This window comes from Tenrec ecaudatus, chromosome 4 (assembly GCF_050624435.1).
Source record: "Tenrec ecaudatus isolate mTenEca1 chromosome 4, mTenEca1.hap1, whole genome shotgun sequence".
Taxonomy (NCBI): Eukaryota; Metazoa; Chordata; class Mammalia; order Afrosoricida; family Tenrecidae; genus Tenrec; species Tenrec ecaudatus.
Genome location: NC_134533.1, coordinates 194,612,621 through 194,629,195, shown reverse-complemented (window position 1 = coordinate 194,629,195; position 16,575 = coordinate 194,612,621).

Genomic DNA, 16,575 nt, shown 5'->3' with positions numbered 1-16,575 from the left:
CCAATGAATAATGATGGTCTTCCTATGCATCGTGACCATTTGTGTGTGACTTTGGAGAAATACCTAGCCAAATTCTTTGTTCATTTATAAGCTGGGTTATTGGTCTTTTAATTACTGAGGGGATTTTTTATTATTGAGTTTTATACATTACTTACATATTTTGGACTTGAGTCCCTTCTCAGATAAATGATTTGCATTTCTCCCATTCTCTGTGTTGTCTTTTCAAAAGTTAAAAAAAAAAGAATATATATAATTTGTCCGTGAACATATACAGAGCAGAACCATCACCCATTCAACAGTTTCTATGTGTACAGATTAATGACATTGATTCCACTCTTTAAGTTGTGCAATTCTTCTCACCCTCCTTTTCTGAAACATACTGCCCATGGTAACATAAACTCAATGGTCTCCGTGTTTTCTATCTAATCTTTTGTGTTGCTTCTCTCAATTTGATTCCCTATGTAGTTCCCAAAAGAACACAATGACATTCTTTATGAGTTAAGCTAAACTAATACTTTGTTTTAAAGACCACTAAGAGGATATTTTTGGTTTAAGATTTAAATGTTATCTCAGGAAAATACTTTTGGGAGTTCACTGAGCTTTGAGAAAGTCTTTAAGAAAGTCTGGACTCCAGGAGAATTTGAAATTGTGGTTTACATTTTCCTCCTTTGATCAGAATTCTATGATAGAATCTTTGACTAAAACACTTAGTGATGGGAATTAGGCGCCATTACTTTTGGTCTTTTGGTTTCATGGCAAAGGAGGCAATTGGCCATTTCCTTCCCCTCCTCATGGATGAACTCAGTGGTGATGCCCGTGGATCGAACAAAAGAACAGTTGTGAGCTTGGCACAGGACTGGGTGCTGTTTCATTCTGTTGTACACAGGGGCGATGGAGTCCAAACTGAGTCGACGGCTCCTAACAACAACAACAACAACAACAACAGTTTCTGGGTTTCAAATCAGGAAAGGTGACCATCAGGGTGGTATACTTTCACCATGATTATCCATTCTGTGTCCCAAGCAGATAATCTGAGAAATGGCCCGTATGAAGAATAAATTACTATCCGGATGAGAGGAAGGCTTATTAACAACCAGTGACATGCAGATGACACGGCCTTGCTTGCTGAAAGTGAGGAGGACTTGAAGCACTTGCTGATGAAGATCAACGATTCCAGCCTTCCATGTGGATTACAATTTAATGTAAAGACAACAAAACTGCTCAAAACTGGACCAATAAGTAACTTCCTGATAACTGGAGATAAGACCGAAGTTGTACTTGATTTCATTTTGCTTGGATCCACAGACAATGCTCATAGAAGCAGCAGCAAAGAAATCAAACAACACGATGCACTGGGTAAATCTGCTGCCCAAGGCATCTTTAAAGTATTAAAACACATGGATGTTACTTTAAGGACTAAGGTGCACATCTGACCCAACCCGGGGTATTATCCATTGCCTCATAGGTACAGGAAAGTTGAACATTGATTAAAGAATTGAAGCATTTGAATCACGGTGCTCATAAAGCCGGTTGAAAGTGCCACGGGCTGCCAGCGGGACGAGCAAATCTGCCCTGCCAGAAGTACAGTCAGAATTCTCCTTAGACGTGAGCAGGGCGAGCCTTGTCTCCTGTACTTTGGACAAGTTATCTGGAGAGCCCAGTCCCTGGGAAAGGAAGTAGAAGGGCATGGGGAGAGAGGAAGACTCTTGAGATGGGTTGATGCCGTGGTTGCAACAACATCCTCAAACATAAAATAACTGAGAAGGGCACAGGATGAGGCGCCGTTTCGTTCTGCTGAACCTAGGCTAGCTGTGTGTCGGAACCAACCAGGCAGCCCTTAACCGTCTCCTGATGCGCCTTCTTCATTGCTCCAGGAAGACTGAGTCCGCTGGGTGTCCCTTAGGAGCCCTGGTTGCATAACGGGCTACCTGCTGGGCTGCTCATACCCAGGTCAGCAGTTTGAAACCACCAGCCACTCCAAGGGAGAAAGGGGAGACTTCGACTCCCTTAAACAGTTACAGTGTGAGACTCACAGGGGCAGTTCTACCCTGTCTTATAGAGTCTCTGCAGGTCAGCATCGCCTCGATAGCAGTGGGTTCGTTCATTTGACCTTGGATGGCTGTGTGTAGACTTTTAAGACCTCTGGTGGCGTGCCATAAACTAGGCGGTGCGACAGAAGCATGAACCATGAGGCCAGTTAACCCAGCTGTCCATGCTCATGACCCCACAACTGCACACCAGGAAACACCGCCCATGGCGAGTTTGGTTGCACGTAAGCAGCTCAGCAGCTGTTCTTTTTATGTTGTTGTACATGTATCTATCGCACTGCATTGCCAGTTCAACTTTTAACAGGTGTACAACTTTATCAACATCGACTGGCTGTGCAGTCCTTAACTCTGAGCTGTGTGGTTTTCCCAGCGTTGCAAACAGGAACTTTGTACTCCATCATCAGCCCTTCCACTTTGCTTCTCTCCCTCCTGGCCCGGGTGACCAGTCAGGACTTTGGTCTCTATGCACTGGCCTATTTTTCTCTGTTTATAGAAGTGAGGTTGTGCGATTTTTGTCCTTTTGGATGGCCTTATTTCACTCAGCCTGATTCCCTCAAACACCATTCGCTTTGTAGTGTGTCTCAAGACTTCATTTCTCTTTCGGGCTATGTAGATACCACATCTTCATCTATTGATGGGCATTTAAATTGTTTCCACCTTTTGGTTATTATAAATAATGCGGGGATGAACATTGGTGTGTGTGTATGTCTATTCACACCCCCGCGTTCATGTCCTAGCGGTGGAGTTGCTGAGTCATGTGGTAGTTATTTGGGTGTTTGTTTGTTTTTAAAGGCGCTACCACATTCCACAACAGTTGTACCATTTTGCTTTCCCACCAACAATAATTGGTAGGGGTTCCAATTTCCCCACCTCTTTCTTGGCATTTTGATTAACACCCTTCTGCTGGCCAGGGACGCTGAGCATCTTGCCCTGTGTTTGGTGGTTACTTGAATGTCCTCTCCGGTGAAACCTCTAATCAAGTCCTTTGTCCATGTTTTGTTTCAGTTCATTTCCTTTTTGTTTTTAAGATATCAAAATGTTATACATATTTTGACTGTTAGATTCTTATCAGATATACAGGCTCTGAAGATATTCTCCCAGTCAATAATTTGTCTTTTTCTCTTTTTAAAATTAAAAAAAATTATTAAATCATTTTATTGGGGGCTCCTACAGCTCTTATAACATTTCATCAATTGTATCAGGCATATTTATACATACGTTGCCATCATCATTTTCTAAACATGTACTTTCTATTTGAGCCCTTGGCATCAGCTCCTCTTTTTCCCTCCCTCCCCCACCCTCCTACCCTTGGGGCCCCCTGATAAATTATTTTCATATCTTGCACTGATTGTTGAATAGTTTGGGTTTTGAATTTGTATGATAATATAAGGATGGTTCCTCTCTATCTGGAACCTATTTTCTTTTCCTATCACATTCTTTTCTTTCCCCTATTGTAGAATACCGTTTCTCATGAATACATCTATTTTGTTGAAGACTTTCACTACTGCCAGTGACAGAGGACTGGTATATTAGGGAGAGTTGGTAATTCCTTCACCTTTAAAATGCAGGGTTGGGTGTGAATTTCTCTAAGGTCTTCTGCAGCTGGAAGAATCTTTAATTTCACACACACGCAAATAATCTTGTTAGTTTGCATTTAGCATACACCTAATCTGTATAGTATCATTTTTCAAATAATTTACAGGCCACAAAATCCCTGCAATGGTAAAAGTCACTCGCGGGTAATGTAATGTTTCTTTGACGGCTTACATTGGAAACCAGGCACAGGGTAGCCTATTTTGGGGTTGAGGAGGGTTTTTAAAAGGAGAGGTTAATGAGCCCTGTAAAGGGTAATTAAGGATGATTGCCAATAAAGGCACTCTAGATTTAGCATCCAGGACATCATCAGCAACCTTTGAGGAAAAGCCAAAAGCTGGCAAGGAGCCGGCGGTGGGACCAAGTGAGCGAAATGAGACAGGATGGGAAGAAGCCACTCCATTCAGTCTTTTGCCAGGGAAATAGAATTCAACCAGAGGGCAGCAAGGGAAACGCTTTGTTGAGAAAGGCAAGTCGTGTGGGTATTTGAGAGGAAGCAGGTTTTATTAACCGGCAGAATCTAAAAACAAGATACTGATGATTCAGAATCAACTCCAAGCAGAGGGTCTGAGTTTTGAGTTGAGTCTGAATTGAGACTTACAATATAGTCCTTTGTCTTATATTTAATAGAATGCTCTACCATGAATAGATTTGCACATGTTTTTATTTCCTTTCTTTGCTCTGCCATATAGGTATCTCGGTGGCTACCTTTATGGGCTGATGGTTCAGTTCTATGGCCTGGACTCACATTAAACAGCTCTTACTAAGTGCCAGCAACCGAAATTGCAGGCTGAGTCGGAACGGCCAATCCTCTTCTTGAACTCTTCTTCTGGCGAGTTCTATTTTATCGTCTGTTGACAGACATCATAGAGGGCAATCACAAAAGAACCATAGTAAAGGAAAGTCACAAAAACAAAGCAATGAACTAGCATTTATAAGCTATCTTTGGAATAGCATATATCGTAGCTGTCATTAGGAAAAGGTGAAGAAAATAAATTTTTATAAAATGTAAGAAAAAATGCATTGTTTGATAATGCCAGAGAGTTAACGATTTTGTGCTCTAATGTAAGTTTTCAAAATGATAGCTTCTCTTAACTACAAATTCCAAGTGTAAGTTGCGTCCTAAAAGGCACCCTTTAAGGGGAAAATGGGACTTGGTTTACTCTGAGGCAGAGCCCGACATAGCATTGTACAACCAAGCTGACGAATGTTGATGCTTTTGGATTAAATGCCTTCCTGCACCTATTACACACCTACTGCCTACATTGTAGGATCATGTTCACTTTGAGGGAAAAAAATCCACTTTGTCGATGACTATCCGGCTTTTTGAGCTCCCCCAAGCCAATAGGTAATAAATAGTGAAATTATTACCTGAGTTGTCACAGTTTTGTTCTAGAAGAGCTCCAAATAGATAATAGCTATATAAGCATCCAGGCCATATGTTGTGAGCCCAGAGGTTCCCAAACTCTTTGATGTTTTATCTGTTATGGTGTCATGTTCACTTTTCAGCATAAGAACATTTGTCAGGGAATATTGTTGTAATGCCTGTGTCATGGCATATACCAATGAGTCTGAACACTTTCAGAAAGCAATCTCCAATTTAGTTAGATTACTTATGTACCAAGTATCATTCACAGTAAAACATCATTTTTATGATGAGCATCATATGTCATAGTTAGCTATCAACATTCTTCACAAGCATCATTCAAATGCATCCATTCTTCTTTGGTCTTCCTTATTCAACATCCAATTTTCACACGCATAGGAGGCGCTTGAAAATGCCCCGGCTCGGGTCAGGGACACCTTAGTCCTCAGAGTGACATCCTTGCTCTTCCACACTTTAAAGAGGTCTTGGGCAGCAGAATTGATGCATTTGAATTATTGCTGGTGAAGAAAGTTGAGAGAAACACAAACAAAACTGCCTTGAAGAAGTAGAGCTGGAATGTTCCTCAGAATCAAGGACCTCCTCTCACAGACGTTGGACATGCTATCAGGAGACACCAGGCCCTGGGTCAGGACAACACGCCTGGTAAAGTGGAAGGACAGTGGGAAAGAGGAAGGCCTTCTGGGAGACGGACTGGCATAGTGGCTGCAGCATTGGCCTCAGACGTAGCAAGTGTGAGGTGGCAGTGCTTCTTCCTGTTGCACTTAGGGTCGCTGATAGAAGGACCCGCCTCGACAGTACCTAACATCAGAATTAGCTAATAGGGTGCTAGGTATTTAGTTTGCTTAAGGGGACACATCTTAATGAGGCTCAAGATAAATCTTTGAAAGAATAGAAGAATCAGAGACTACAGATGGAAGAAGCTATTAAAAAACGACCAAACTTTGCTGTGGAAACTCAAAGCATTGGGACTGAAAGCAACCCTAGAGGACAGGGTGGACCTGCCCCAGAGGGTATCAGAGACTGTAATGTTTTGGGGAGCAGCAGCTACATCTTTCTCCCACAAAGCTGCTAGTGAGTTAGAACCACCAACCTTCCAGTTACTGGCTGAGTGTTGAACCACTCCTCCACCAAAGCCCCCTAGAAGGACTGAACTCACTCACCGCCTCCCCCCCATTGACCAGTTAGATTAGATGAAATTGACTTTGACTATCTAACTTTCATTGTGGTGTAGTGGGTAAATATCGGGCTGTTAACAACAACACCAGCAGTTTGAAACCACCAGCCCCTTCGAGGGAGAAAGAATTACAATCTCAAAACCCATGAGAGCAGTTCGACCCTGTCCTATCGGGCTTTTCTGAGTCAGAATCTACTCAACGACAGTGAGCTTTCATTTCATTTTGGAACTTTCATATCTGCTTAGAATCATTTTCCACCCCCATGGTTAAAAGGGCTTATTAGGGAAATTCAGAGATTACCACCAGTCAGGATCAGCAACCAGTAAGGATGCAGTCAGTCAGTGGTCTCCTCAGCCAGCAGCCCAGTCCCTCTTCAGCTCTTAGCCTCTCTCTCAGCCATGTGGTAGTCAGGTCTCTCAGCCATATGTCCCTTGGCCTTTGCCAGGAAGACAGCCCACCTGTCACTCTGTCCTACAGTTTCATAGTCTCTGGCCAGGTGAGGAGATGAGGTACCCTCTAGCCTAGGTGCTGCACCTCTGAGTCTGCGTGCCTATCTCTGATACATACGGTCGCAGCAGCATCTGACACTTCAGGCAGAGATCTTGGACAAGCTCTCCCAAGGTCCCTGGACTTTCTCTCTTCTCTTCAAAGATGGCTCATTCTTATAGCCAGGGGGGTGGTCACATAAACGGACTAATCCCCCCTACTAGTGTTACACACGCTCTGTTTACATAATCTCACTCAATCATTTGATGGGACTCACAGGGACTTGAGAAATTTCTCTCCACCCTAAGTCACCCTCTGGCTCTTCTAGCTATATCTCCTTCATACATGAAACATCCACTTACCTCCCCCCTTGTGCTAGTCTGGGTAGACTACAGAAACAAATCCTTATACACATATGTGTAGAAGGAACAGGTTCATATACAAGAGCAATTGAACATTGAGAAAAATCCCAACCCAGTCCAAGGCCATAAGTCTGATATTAGCCCATATGTATGATACCAATATATAAAGTTCCCCTCAGACTCACAAAACACATGCAATGAAGCTAAATGTGGGACGATCACAAGAAAGTCTTTGGGTCCAGTGGCGGTGTAAGCATCTCAGCTCTGGCAGGGGTCTCTCTGTGGCTTCTCTGGCTTCAGAGGTCTGGTTGCATCCATGTGGCTTGTCTGGCTCAGTGCACCAGGGTAGTTCCATGTGTCTTGTCAGCAGCAAAATCTCCCAAGGAGTGAAGTAGTGAGAGGGAGGTGTCTCCCGCCTCTTAGGAGGAAGTCCCAGATTTCCCAGAATTCTCAGAATGCCATGCCCATACAAAAGCCTCATTGGCTATGATCCAATTGACAGACTAGACTCCATTCCTTCACTAGTAATCCTCTAAAATTGGCAATTATATAACTACCACACCCCTCTCAGTTACATCTTCTACAATGCCATGTTTACAATTACCATTAACCCTGTTAACAAATCATACCTGCTGAATCAACCTTTCCTTCTCAGAACCATCAGCAAAAAAGAAACTATTTAATGAGGATGCTCCCTTGTTTCATTTATTTTAAGATCGGACACAACCATGAAGCTGCTTAGTATCTTTTAGTTGTTGGAATTGTGTTGGAAAGAAGTAGTATGATCTAACATATTAAATTATATTGAAATATAAATTTTTATTTTTCATAGAGGTTGATGCAAAGACATGGACCTTGTTTTGAAATTTTATTTTGTTGCCCTTAGTTACATAGGGACTTGCACATATTAGACACTCAAAAAATGTTCAATGACCCTGCTGGATACTTACCTTCATGAAATGATCACTGAATATAAGTGTGCAGAAGAAAAGTGTGGTGAAGAAAGCAGATGGTGCCCGGCTATTAATCAGAATAGTGTCTGGGGATCTTAAGGGCTTCTATTCAAACAAGCAGCCATCTAACGAGGAGTCAACTTAATTCCACAAGGAAGAAGCACTCCAGCTTGCGTGATCCAAAGACAGCAATAACAGAATTCAAATATAACTAATGGACAAGTATCAGCATTAAAATTATGAACACCCAATTGGTAGAAGGCTATGGAGGACAGTGGCAACCCAAAACCCATCTGCAGATTAATTAGACCAAGCTGCTGGCAGAGCCCCACTAGCCACCGACAAAGGTCTCGAGCAGCCTTTCGGTCAGACAGAGACCATGGTTATCTTGATTCTGCTGGATCAAACTCGTCGATCCATGGCCAGCTGACCTCCTTACTGACCTGACGTGAATTTGCTCTCGGTGCACATCTCTTGGGCGTTCCGTGACAAAAATGTCTTCCTTGGCTTTTTTAATATCGAGGGTGGTCTTTTCTTTCTTACTCATTATTTGGATTTTGATCTTTAGACTATAATTATTTTCTCCTTACCACGTTATTTCAATTTTATTATTTCTATTGGGTTTCCCAGTTTGTGAAGCACAGGAGTGGATACATAGAGATAATAACTGATGCAAGTGTTTATAGGGGAAGTAGGGGCAGGTGGGACATAGGGAGGGTGAGGGGATTTGGGGAGTAAACAATGAAGGCAGGAGGGAGAAGGGAGCACTAGAACTGATTGTGATTACACAACTCAAGGTGATTTAACCAAGCAGGGGGAGGAAAATGTTTTAAATGTATTATCATACAAATTCAAACTATTCATATATCATAATCATTTGTGCAAGATACGAAAAATTATTGAATAATTTTATTGGGGGCTCCTACAGCTCTTATAACATTTAATCATTTGTGCAAGATATGAAAATAATATGAAATTTATAATTTATCAGGGGGCCCAAAGGGTAGGAGGGTGGGGGAGGGAGGGAAAAAGAGGAGCCATATTTATACATACGGAGCCATCATCATTTTCTAAACATGTACTTTCTATTTGAGCCCTTGGCAAGTACTTAAGCATGTTTCAAACACAAGCGACCCTCCAATTGTAATAACTTCTGCTTGTACAGCTCTTTACGTGTACCTGGCCTGTGCCGAGGGCTTCGTCTACATGATTAGCTCATTAACCCTTACCTTCCTGGGGTTAAGTATGGTTACTCCGTTTTATTGATGGAGACCAAGATGGGATTCAAGGCTATCTCCGACCAACTCCAAAATTCATACCTAAAAACCCAAGACAAGGGCATGTAGTTCAAGGCAGAGATGAATGAATTTCAGAGGAAGGAAAGGTTATTGCAGACTGGCATGGTTTAGAAATATTTCTCAGGAATAGGTATGATTGATTGGGCTTACCGAGACAGCTTTCTCTCTTTTACCATTGTTGGGAAAGCAGGCCGTAAAATTACTGATATTTATAAATCAATTTCTCTTTTTATTTTCAGCAATAAAGTGAACTGTATGTAAACATTTGCATCTCATCAGGTTTTCCTTTTGCCCAACTGCAATGACATACTCTCAAATTGAGAATATTACAATATATATTACATGACATTTATTTTACTTTGATAGCATTAAGTATTTTATTGATGGCAAGTAATAGGTTTCTTGGTGGAAAGTAAAAGAAATTTCCACGAGTAGCTGGATAGAGGACTTTTAAATCATGGGCACTGTCATAACAGGCCCATTTCTAATGTACACAGGGATGTGATGTGTGCAAATATATCATCCAGAATGCAAAGATCAAAACCGTGAAACTAAACACGGCACATAACTCAACACAACACGAGCGCAGTTGTGCCAAAACCGCTTTGCTCTTCATATTTCCCATTGCAGCAACATTTAAAGTAGATTATTTCTGAAAATATCCATGAGTCAGAAGTGAGAATGAGGAATACTCTACGTTGGACTCTGAGTGTTTCGCTGGAGGGACGTCATCTCCTCTAGGATGTCACTAAGATGTCACTAAGCAGGTGAGTCACTCTTCATCCTCACTCACTTATGGAGAAAACGTATAGATGATTCGAACAGCCGAGTTACTGATGAATTTGGCACTGTGTTCTCACTCAGTGAGCAGTACGTTTATCTGATTTACACCTAGGTGGAGATCAATGTTGGGTGTAGGAGTGATAATAACTGTAACCTAACATGCTCTATTAGGAGAAAGCAAAGTTAGGTTGATTCAGTCAGAGTCAGAATAGGCATAACTATATTAGGTTATTTGTTACCATTCTAACCTTTTCCCTGTAAATTCTAACAGGGATGTTATTTGTGCAAATAAAAATATATTAATAATGATGAATAAGTGCATGAAAAATAGTCATGACCCGATCTCAAAACATACTGAACAGCCATGGCAGTCAGAATAGTTTCCACTGGTATAGCAATAGACACATAGCCCAACGGCACAGGCCTGAGGACCCAGAGGTCAGTCTGCCCTCCTACACACAATTGAATTTTGACAAAGGGTGAAAACAACATTACGTGAGGAAAAGATAATTTCTTCAACAAACTGTGCTGGCCAAACAGAAAAACAGGCTAGCCATCTGCAGAAGAATGAAACAGGACCCATATCTCACATCATCGACAAAAGCAAACTCAAGAGAGATCAAAGACCTAAATCTAACACCTACAAATATAAAACAAAACAGACCCATACTTAGAGACCCTAATACACGGCACAAACACACTATCAAACACAACTGAAAACCCACAAACAGCAGAGGACACACTAGCTGAATGAGACCCCTTGACAAAAGATACACGTCTACGCATCAAAGCATTTCACCAAAAGAGTAAAAACGAGGACCCGCAACTTGGGGAGTGGAGGGTGGGGAATTGGCACCGGCATATAAGATAAACCGCTAGATTCTAAAGTTTATAGAAAACTCCTCAACAAGAAAATAAAAAACAATCCAATTTAAAAATGGGTAGAGAACGTGAACAGATATTTCCCATTCGGATGGCCAACCAATAAATGAAGAATTGCTCCAGATCTTTAGCCATTTAAGAGAGATGCAAAACAAAACAACAATGAGATATCATGTAAGCCAGTCGTTATCACGAACTTAAAAAGCAGCACACAGACAGACAATGCATGCCAGTGGGAGTGTGGAAAGACTGGAACTCAGATAAACTACTAGTAGGAGCGTAAAATGAAGCAGCCTCTGTGGATGACCATTTCCTCAGACAGAAATAGAACCACTGTATGAACCAAGAGGTTGGCATCGACTCTAGGAAATTAAGAATCTAAATGTAAAAAGATATATGTGTACCCATGTTTATTGTAGCTCTATTCAACATTAAAAAGATGGAAACAACCTAAATGCCCATCAGTGGAAGAATGAATAAGCAAACTTTGGTATGTGCCTACAATGGGATATTGTACAACTTTGAAAAACAATTATCTGTGGAGATACCTCATAACATGGATGGACCCATAGTACATTATGCCGAGTGAACTTAGGCAAGCATGAAAGCACAGATACTGTTTGAGACCACTGTTGTGAACAGGCAAGAAACTATTTTCACCTTAAGAGAAATATTCTTTGATGGTCATTACCTGGGGTTAGAGGGAACAGGAGAGTACGTTACTGGCTTAAAGGTAGACACATGTTAATTTGGGTGATGGGGAAGGCAATCTATAATAAGAAAGAACAAACAAGAGGCTCAGAATGGGAATGGATTTTATGTCTTGTCATTTATAGATTACAATGGGGTGCCAAAGTCTCTAAAGAAACTCAGTGGCTAAGTCTCAGGAACTGACCAGAAGGTCAACAGTTTAGTTGCTGCATGAGCGGATGATGTGTCAGTCTACCTAAAATTTCAGAACTCTGTCGGACAGTTCCACCCTGTCCTGTAGAGTCACTATGAGCTAGAATTGACTCGATGGCCGTGGATTGAGTTTAGTGTTTATATATCCCTCTGCTCATACCTTTGTTTCTCTGCTCAGGACTGTATGACACTTTTGCCAGAATAAATAGCATAGTGACAGACTTCACAGTACCTATCTCTGTCTTTATAGAATTGGGTTAAGAGAAAAATTCTCTCCAAACTCATAGTCTTGTAAAAATTGAAGGCGACAACAGCTGCAATCTGGTTTTTGAAAAGAATTGATAATATATTAATACATCAGTTCATTGTTGGTAGTCATTAGATCAAGACATGGCCTTTACCACCAGTGTGTTCTGAGCAGGAGCTCAAGAATAAAAATTAGATTTTGAAATATATGCTTGGAAATCCAAATGAAAGTATCACTTATGTATTCACATCCCTAATCATGCTAGCACCTCTTCTTTACAACAAACAGAGACCCTTAGTGGTAGACCCTCTACAGATAAAACACATAAATTGATAAGCTTTTCAGCAATGCCAAAATGAGGAGATGAGTGGAAATTGCATAGTGGCGCCACAGAGATTTGATAAATCATAGATAAGGGAATGTTGTGAGGATGTAGCGCAATCATGATCATTACTTTTACCAATTATTTACTTGAAAACATTAAATTACCCCTTTAAGAAGACACAACGAAAAATGGAGCCAAGTCTAGAATTATAGCAGGTAACAGAATTAAAATAGGATTTTTTTAATGACAGGCAAGAATGCTACAGTTAGAATTTTACAGGAAGGAATGCAAACTTCTGTTCTCGGTTTCATATTCTCAATGGCATAAGAAAAGGTGAAGAATTCTTGAGCCCCTAATAAAATTATAAAAAAGAACCAGATAAAAAAAAGAAAAGAATGTTGTACAACACAATATAAGACAACCCACCGGAATAGGAAAAGCATGTAAGGTCACTAGCTAGATAAAAGCTGTTGTTATTATTATCTTTTAAAAATCTTTTTATTCAATCGTTTGTTTTCTTTTTGTTTGTTCTATGTTACTGTTGGTTTGCTTGCTTATATAAGAGAAAGCAACAGGACCGAAGTGGTGGGGGGGGGGGGGGGGGTGAAGGGATCAGTGAGCAGGCAACACCATAGACAGGGAACAACTAGGGAATTAAAATCACCAATGAGAAGGATGTAGAGATCCTGGAGGTGTTGAGCAATAGAAATCTAGCTGAGAGGAATTCCTAAGAGGCAGAAGAAGGGCAAGTGTGATGGTGGGGAAGGAGGAAGGTTAAAAAGAAACAGGAACGATCTGGGAAGCAAAGTTATGGATAGAGGTATAAACATAAGTGTATACATATGTAAATATATTAGTTCATAAAAATAGAGACATTGGCTTAGGTACATATATTTATATGGCAATACACTGAGGTAGTAGATGGACTTCAGTCCTCTGCTCAGGCCCTTCCTCAATGCAAGAACACTTTATTTATTCTTACAAACTGGCATCTGTGATGCTTACCCTCCTGGCACAATTGCTGAAGAAAAAAATGGATGCATAAACAAATGTGAAGAAAGTAGATGGTGTCTGGCTATCCAGAGATATAGTGTCTGGGATCTTAAAGGCTTGACGTTAAACAAGAGGCCATCTAGCAGAGAAGCAACAAGCCCACATGGAAGAAGCACACCAGGCTGTTTGATCATGAGGTGTCGATAGGATCAGGTAACAGTCATCAGAAGGCCCCAAACAAACAACAACAAAAACATATTGTTGAGAATGAGGGGTCTCAGAGCAGAGACCCCAAACCCATCTGTAGACAATGGGACAACCCCTCACAGAAGGGTCACAAGGAAGGGATGAGTCAACCAGGGCGCAGTATCGCACCACTGAATCAGTACTGCTCTGGTTCCATTAGGCTTCCTCACCCTCCACAAGCATGACCCCAGTCCTGCCTTCCACTGTGGGCTAGATTGGAGCATGTGCACCGGTTGATAAGAGTAACGAGCTCAGGACACACAGAGTCCAGGAACAGGAGTCAGAGTGTTGATTACCAGGCATGTAAGAGAAAGGTGGGAGAGGAGGGGAGGAAGGATAACCAATCCCAATGATCCACACACCACCACCACCACCACCCCCCACCCCTGGCAAAGAAGACGAACAACAGACAGTGGTCGGTGTAAGATATGAAAACAATAATAATTTATAATTTATCAAGGGGTCACAAGGGGGGCGGAGGAACAAAAGAGGAGCTGATACCAAGGGCTCAATAGAAAGTAAATGTTTATAAAATAATGATGGCAATCTGTGTACAGATATGCTTGAGACAATTGATATATGGATTGTTATAAGAGTTCCCAATAAAATGATCTTTTAGTACAAAAAGAAAATTTTAAAGGACTTGATACAAATGTATAGTCCAGAAAAGCCAAACCCACGGCTGCAATGTCCATCCTGATTCATAGCCATTACATAGGACAGAATAGAACTGCCCTATAGGGTTGAACAAGGAACCCTGCTGGTGTAGTAGGTTACACGGCAGGTTGTTAACCACAAAGCCAGCAGTTCAAAACCACCAGCTACTCCGCAGGAGAAAGATGAGGCTTTCTACTGCCGTCAAGAGTTTCGGTCTCAGAAACCCACAGGGACAGTTCTACCCTGTCCTGTAGGGGGAATATGAGCCAGAATTTACTCAATGGCAGAGTATAGGGTTTCTAAGACTGTAATCCCTACAGATAAGGGGAGACTACTGCACTTGAATGGTGAGCAAAGCAATCCTATTAAAGCGTCCATAATAGAATAGTGTGTATTAATCTTCAGAGTAGTTTTACATACATCATGTTTCAACGAATGTAAGGTGGAGTCCTTCCTGACAAAGAGACCACTGTGTACAAAGGAAGGAAAAGGCACACGATGTTGCAACATGACCACAAAATTGCCAACTGTGGGTTATACGGTGCAGTTGCCCCACGTTCTTGACTTTGGGAATTTCAACTACACTTCTGTCTCACTCTGATGTAATTTAAAAAGCTGCAAAATTATTCTTTGTCTTTCTCACCTGGGCTTCTGAGAGAAAACGGAGCCCGAGGGCCCTAAGGCATCCATTCGCAGTCCGCAGGGGATTCACTGCTTCGCCGGCGTCTGGAACTGTGTCTTCATCGGAGGATGGAGAAAAGTGTCATGCTAGTCATTTTCCGTGCTCTGTGCCTCAGGTCAGGGGCTCTGGCAGATTTACTAAACATTATGGTGTTGCAAACTTAAAATGGGTGAATTTTATCATAATACCTCAGTGAAGCGGCTTTCAAAAAAAAACAAACCATCATCTGGCTATTGGGAAAGCAGCAAGTGGTTTCCCCAGAAAGCAAACCAGGCATCCAAACTTTGCAGCAGCACCATCCAACAGAGCCCAGCCTTTAATGGGCTAGTGTCACTGAGGAGCTAACCTTTAAACTTTGTTTCTCTTAAATTAATTTACATAGCCACATGTGGCCAGTGGCTACTGTATTGGACCGTGTCCCAACAGGGAGTCTAAGGGATGTCTTTAAAGACTCTGTGGGGTAAACTGATCTCCTGGGGCTTTCTCAGGAAAACAATGGCTAAGACAGTCCTAAAGTTCATGACATCACCAAAGGCCCATTCTGTTTGCTCTCTCCCTTCCTAGGTGCCAGGATTCCAACCCAATTAATTCCCCTCTCCACAGCATAAAGCACAGCATAAAGGACTTAGATCCCAACCTCAGCTTTTATAAGTGAGGGAACTTGGCTCCAAGACACTGGAGAACTACGTTGCTGTTTCATTTTTGATAACATGAGCTCCCTGCCCGAAGCTTAGGAACTCTTCAGTGGCTTCACAAAATGTTTCATGGGTCAAAACGAAAAGAAAAGGCATAAATTCATGGCAAGGGGGAAAACAATAAATGATGATTTTTATAGCCAAATGTTCAACAGGGAAAAAAAAGTTCTATTAACAAGGGAGTACGTTGAATACAGTTAATATGATGAAGGATAGTGCCCTGCCACCGATGTCTAGGACATTTAAAGGTCATAAAGAATGTAACATAAGAAACTACTCAGCTTCTTAATATTACTAGGATCTCAGGACACTTGCCACATTTTCTTTGCATTTCAGTACAAATTTTAAAGTCAAAGTCAATTATCCATTTACCTATTCTTTTTGTTGGTGATGGTAAAACTTGATCGCATCGAAAACAAAGACTATAAGCACATATTTAATGGCTTTGGATGAGAATACAAGTATACAGACACCCAAATCATTCCCCCTTTTTGTTTCATAAATATAAATATCAAAATTATCCTCAACATGTCTTATTATTTTACTGGGGGTCAGAACCTGCACGATGCATTTCTTATTATTAATAGAGTTGTTAGTAGTATTCATTGTACTTGCCTTTTTTCCTCCTTCCCCTTACAATGTAAACTGTACTCTTTTCACCTCTGAGTAAGGAAAGATAAAGCAAGAGAAAGAACAAAGAGCAACTAATCCTTCTTAAGATCACTTTATTGGCCACTCTGCCATTTTTACATCTTGTGAATCTGAACTCCATTTTGATTAGACTGGATTTCTACTTAAATGCTTCCTCTATAAGGGTAAAAAAAGTGTCCTTTATTTTATTCTCATTGTCTAAAAAAAAA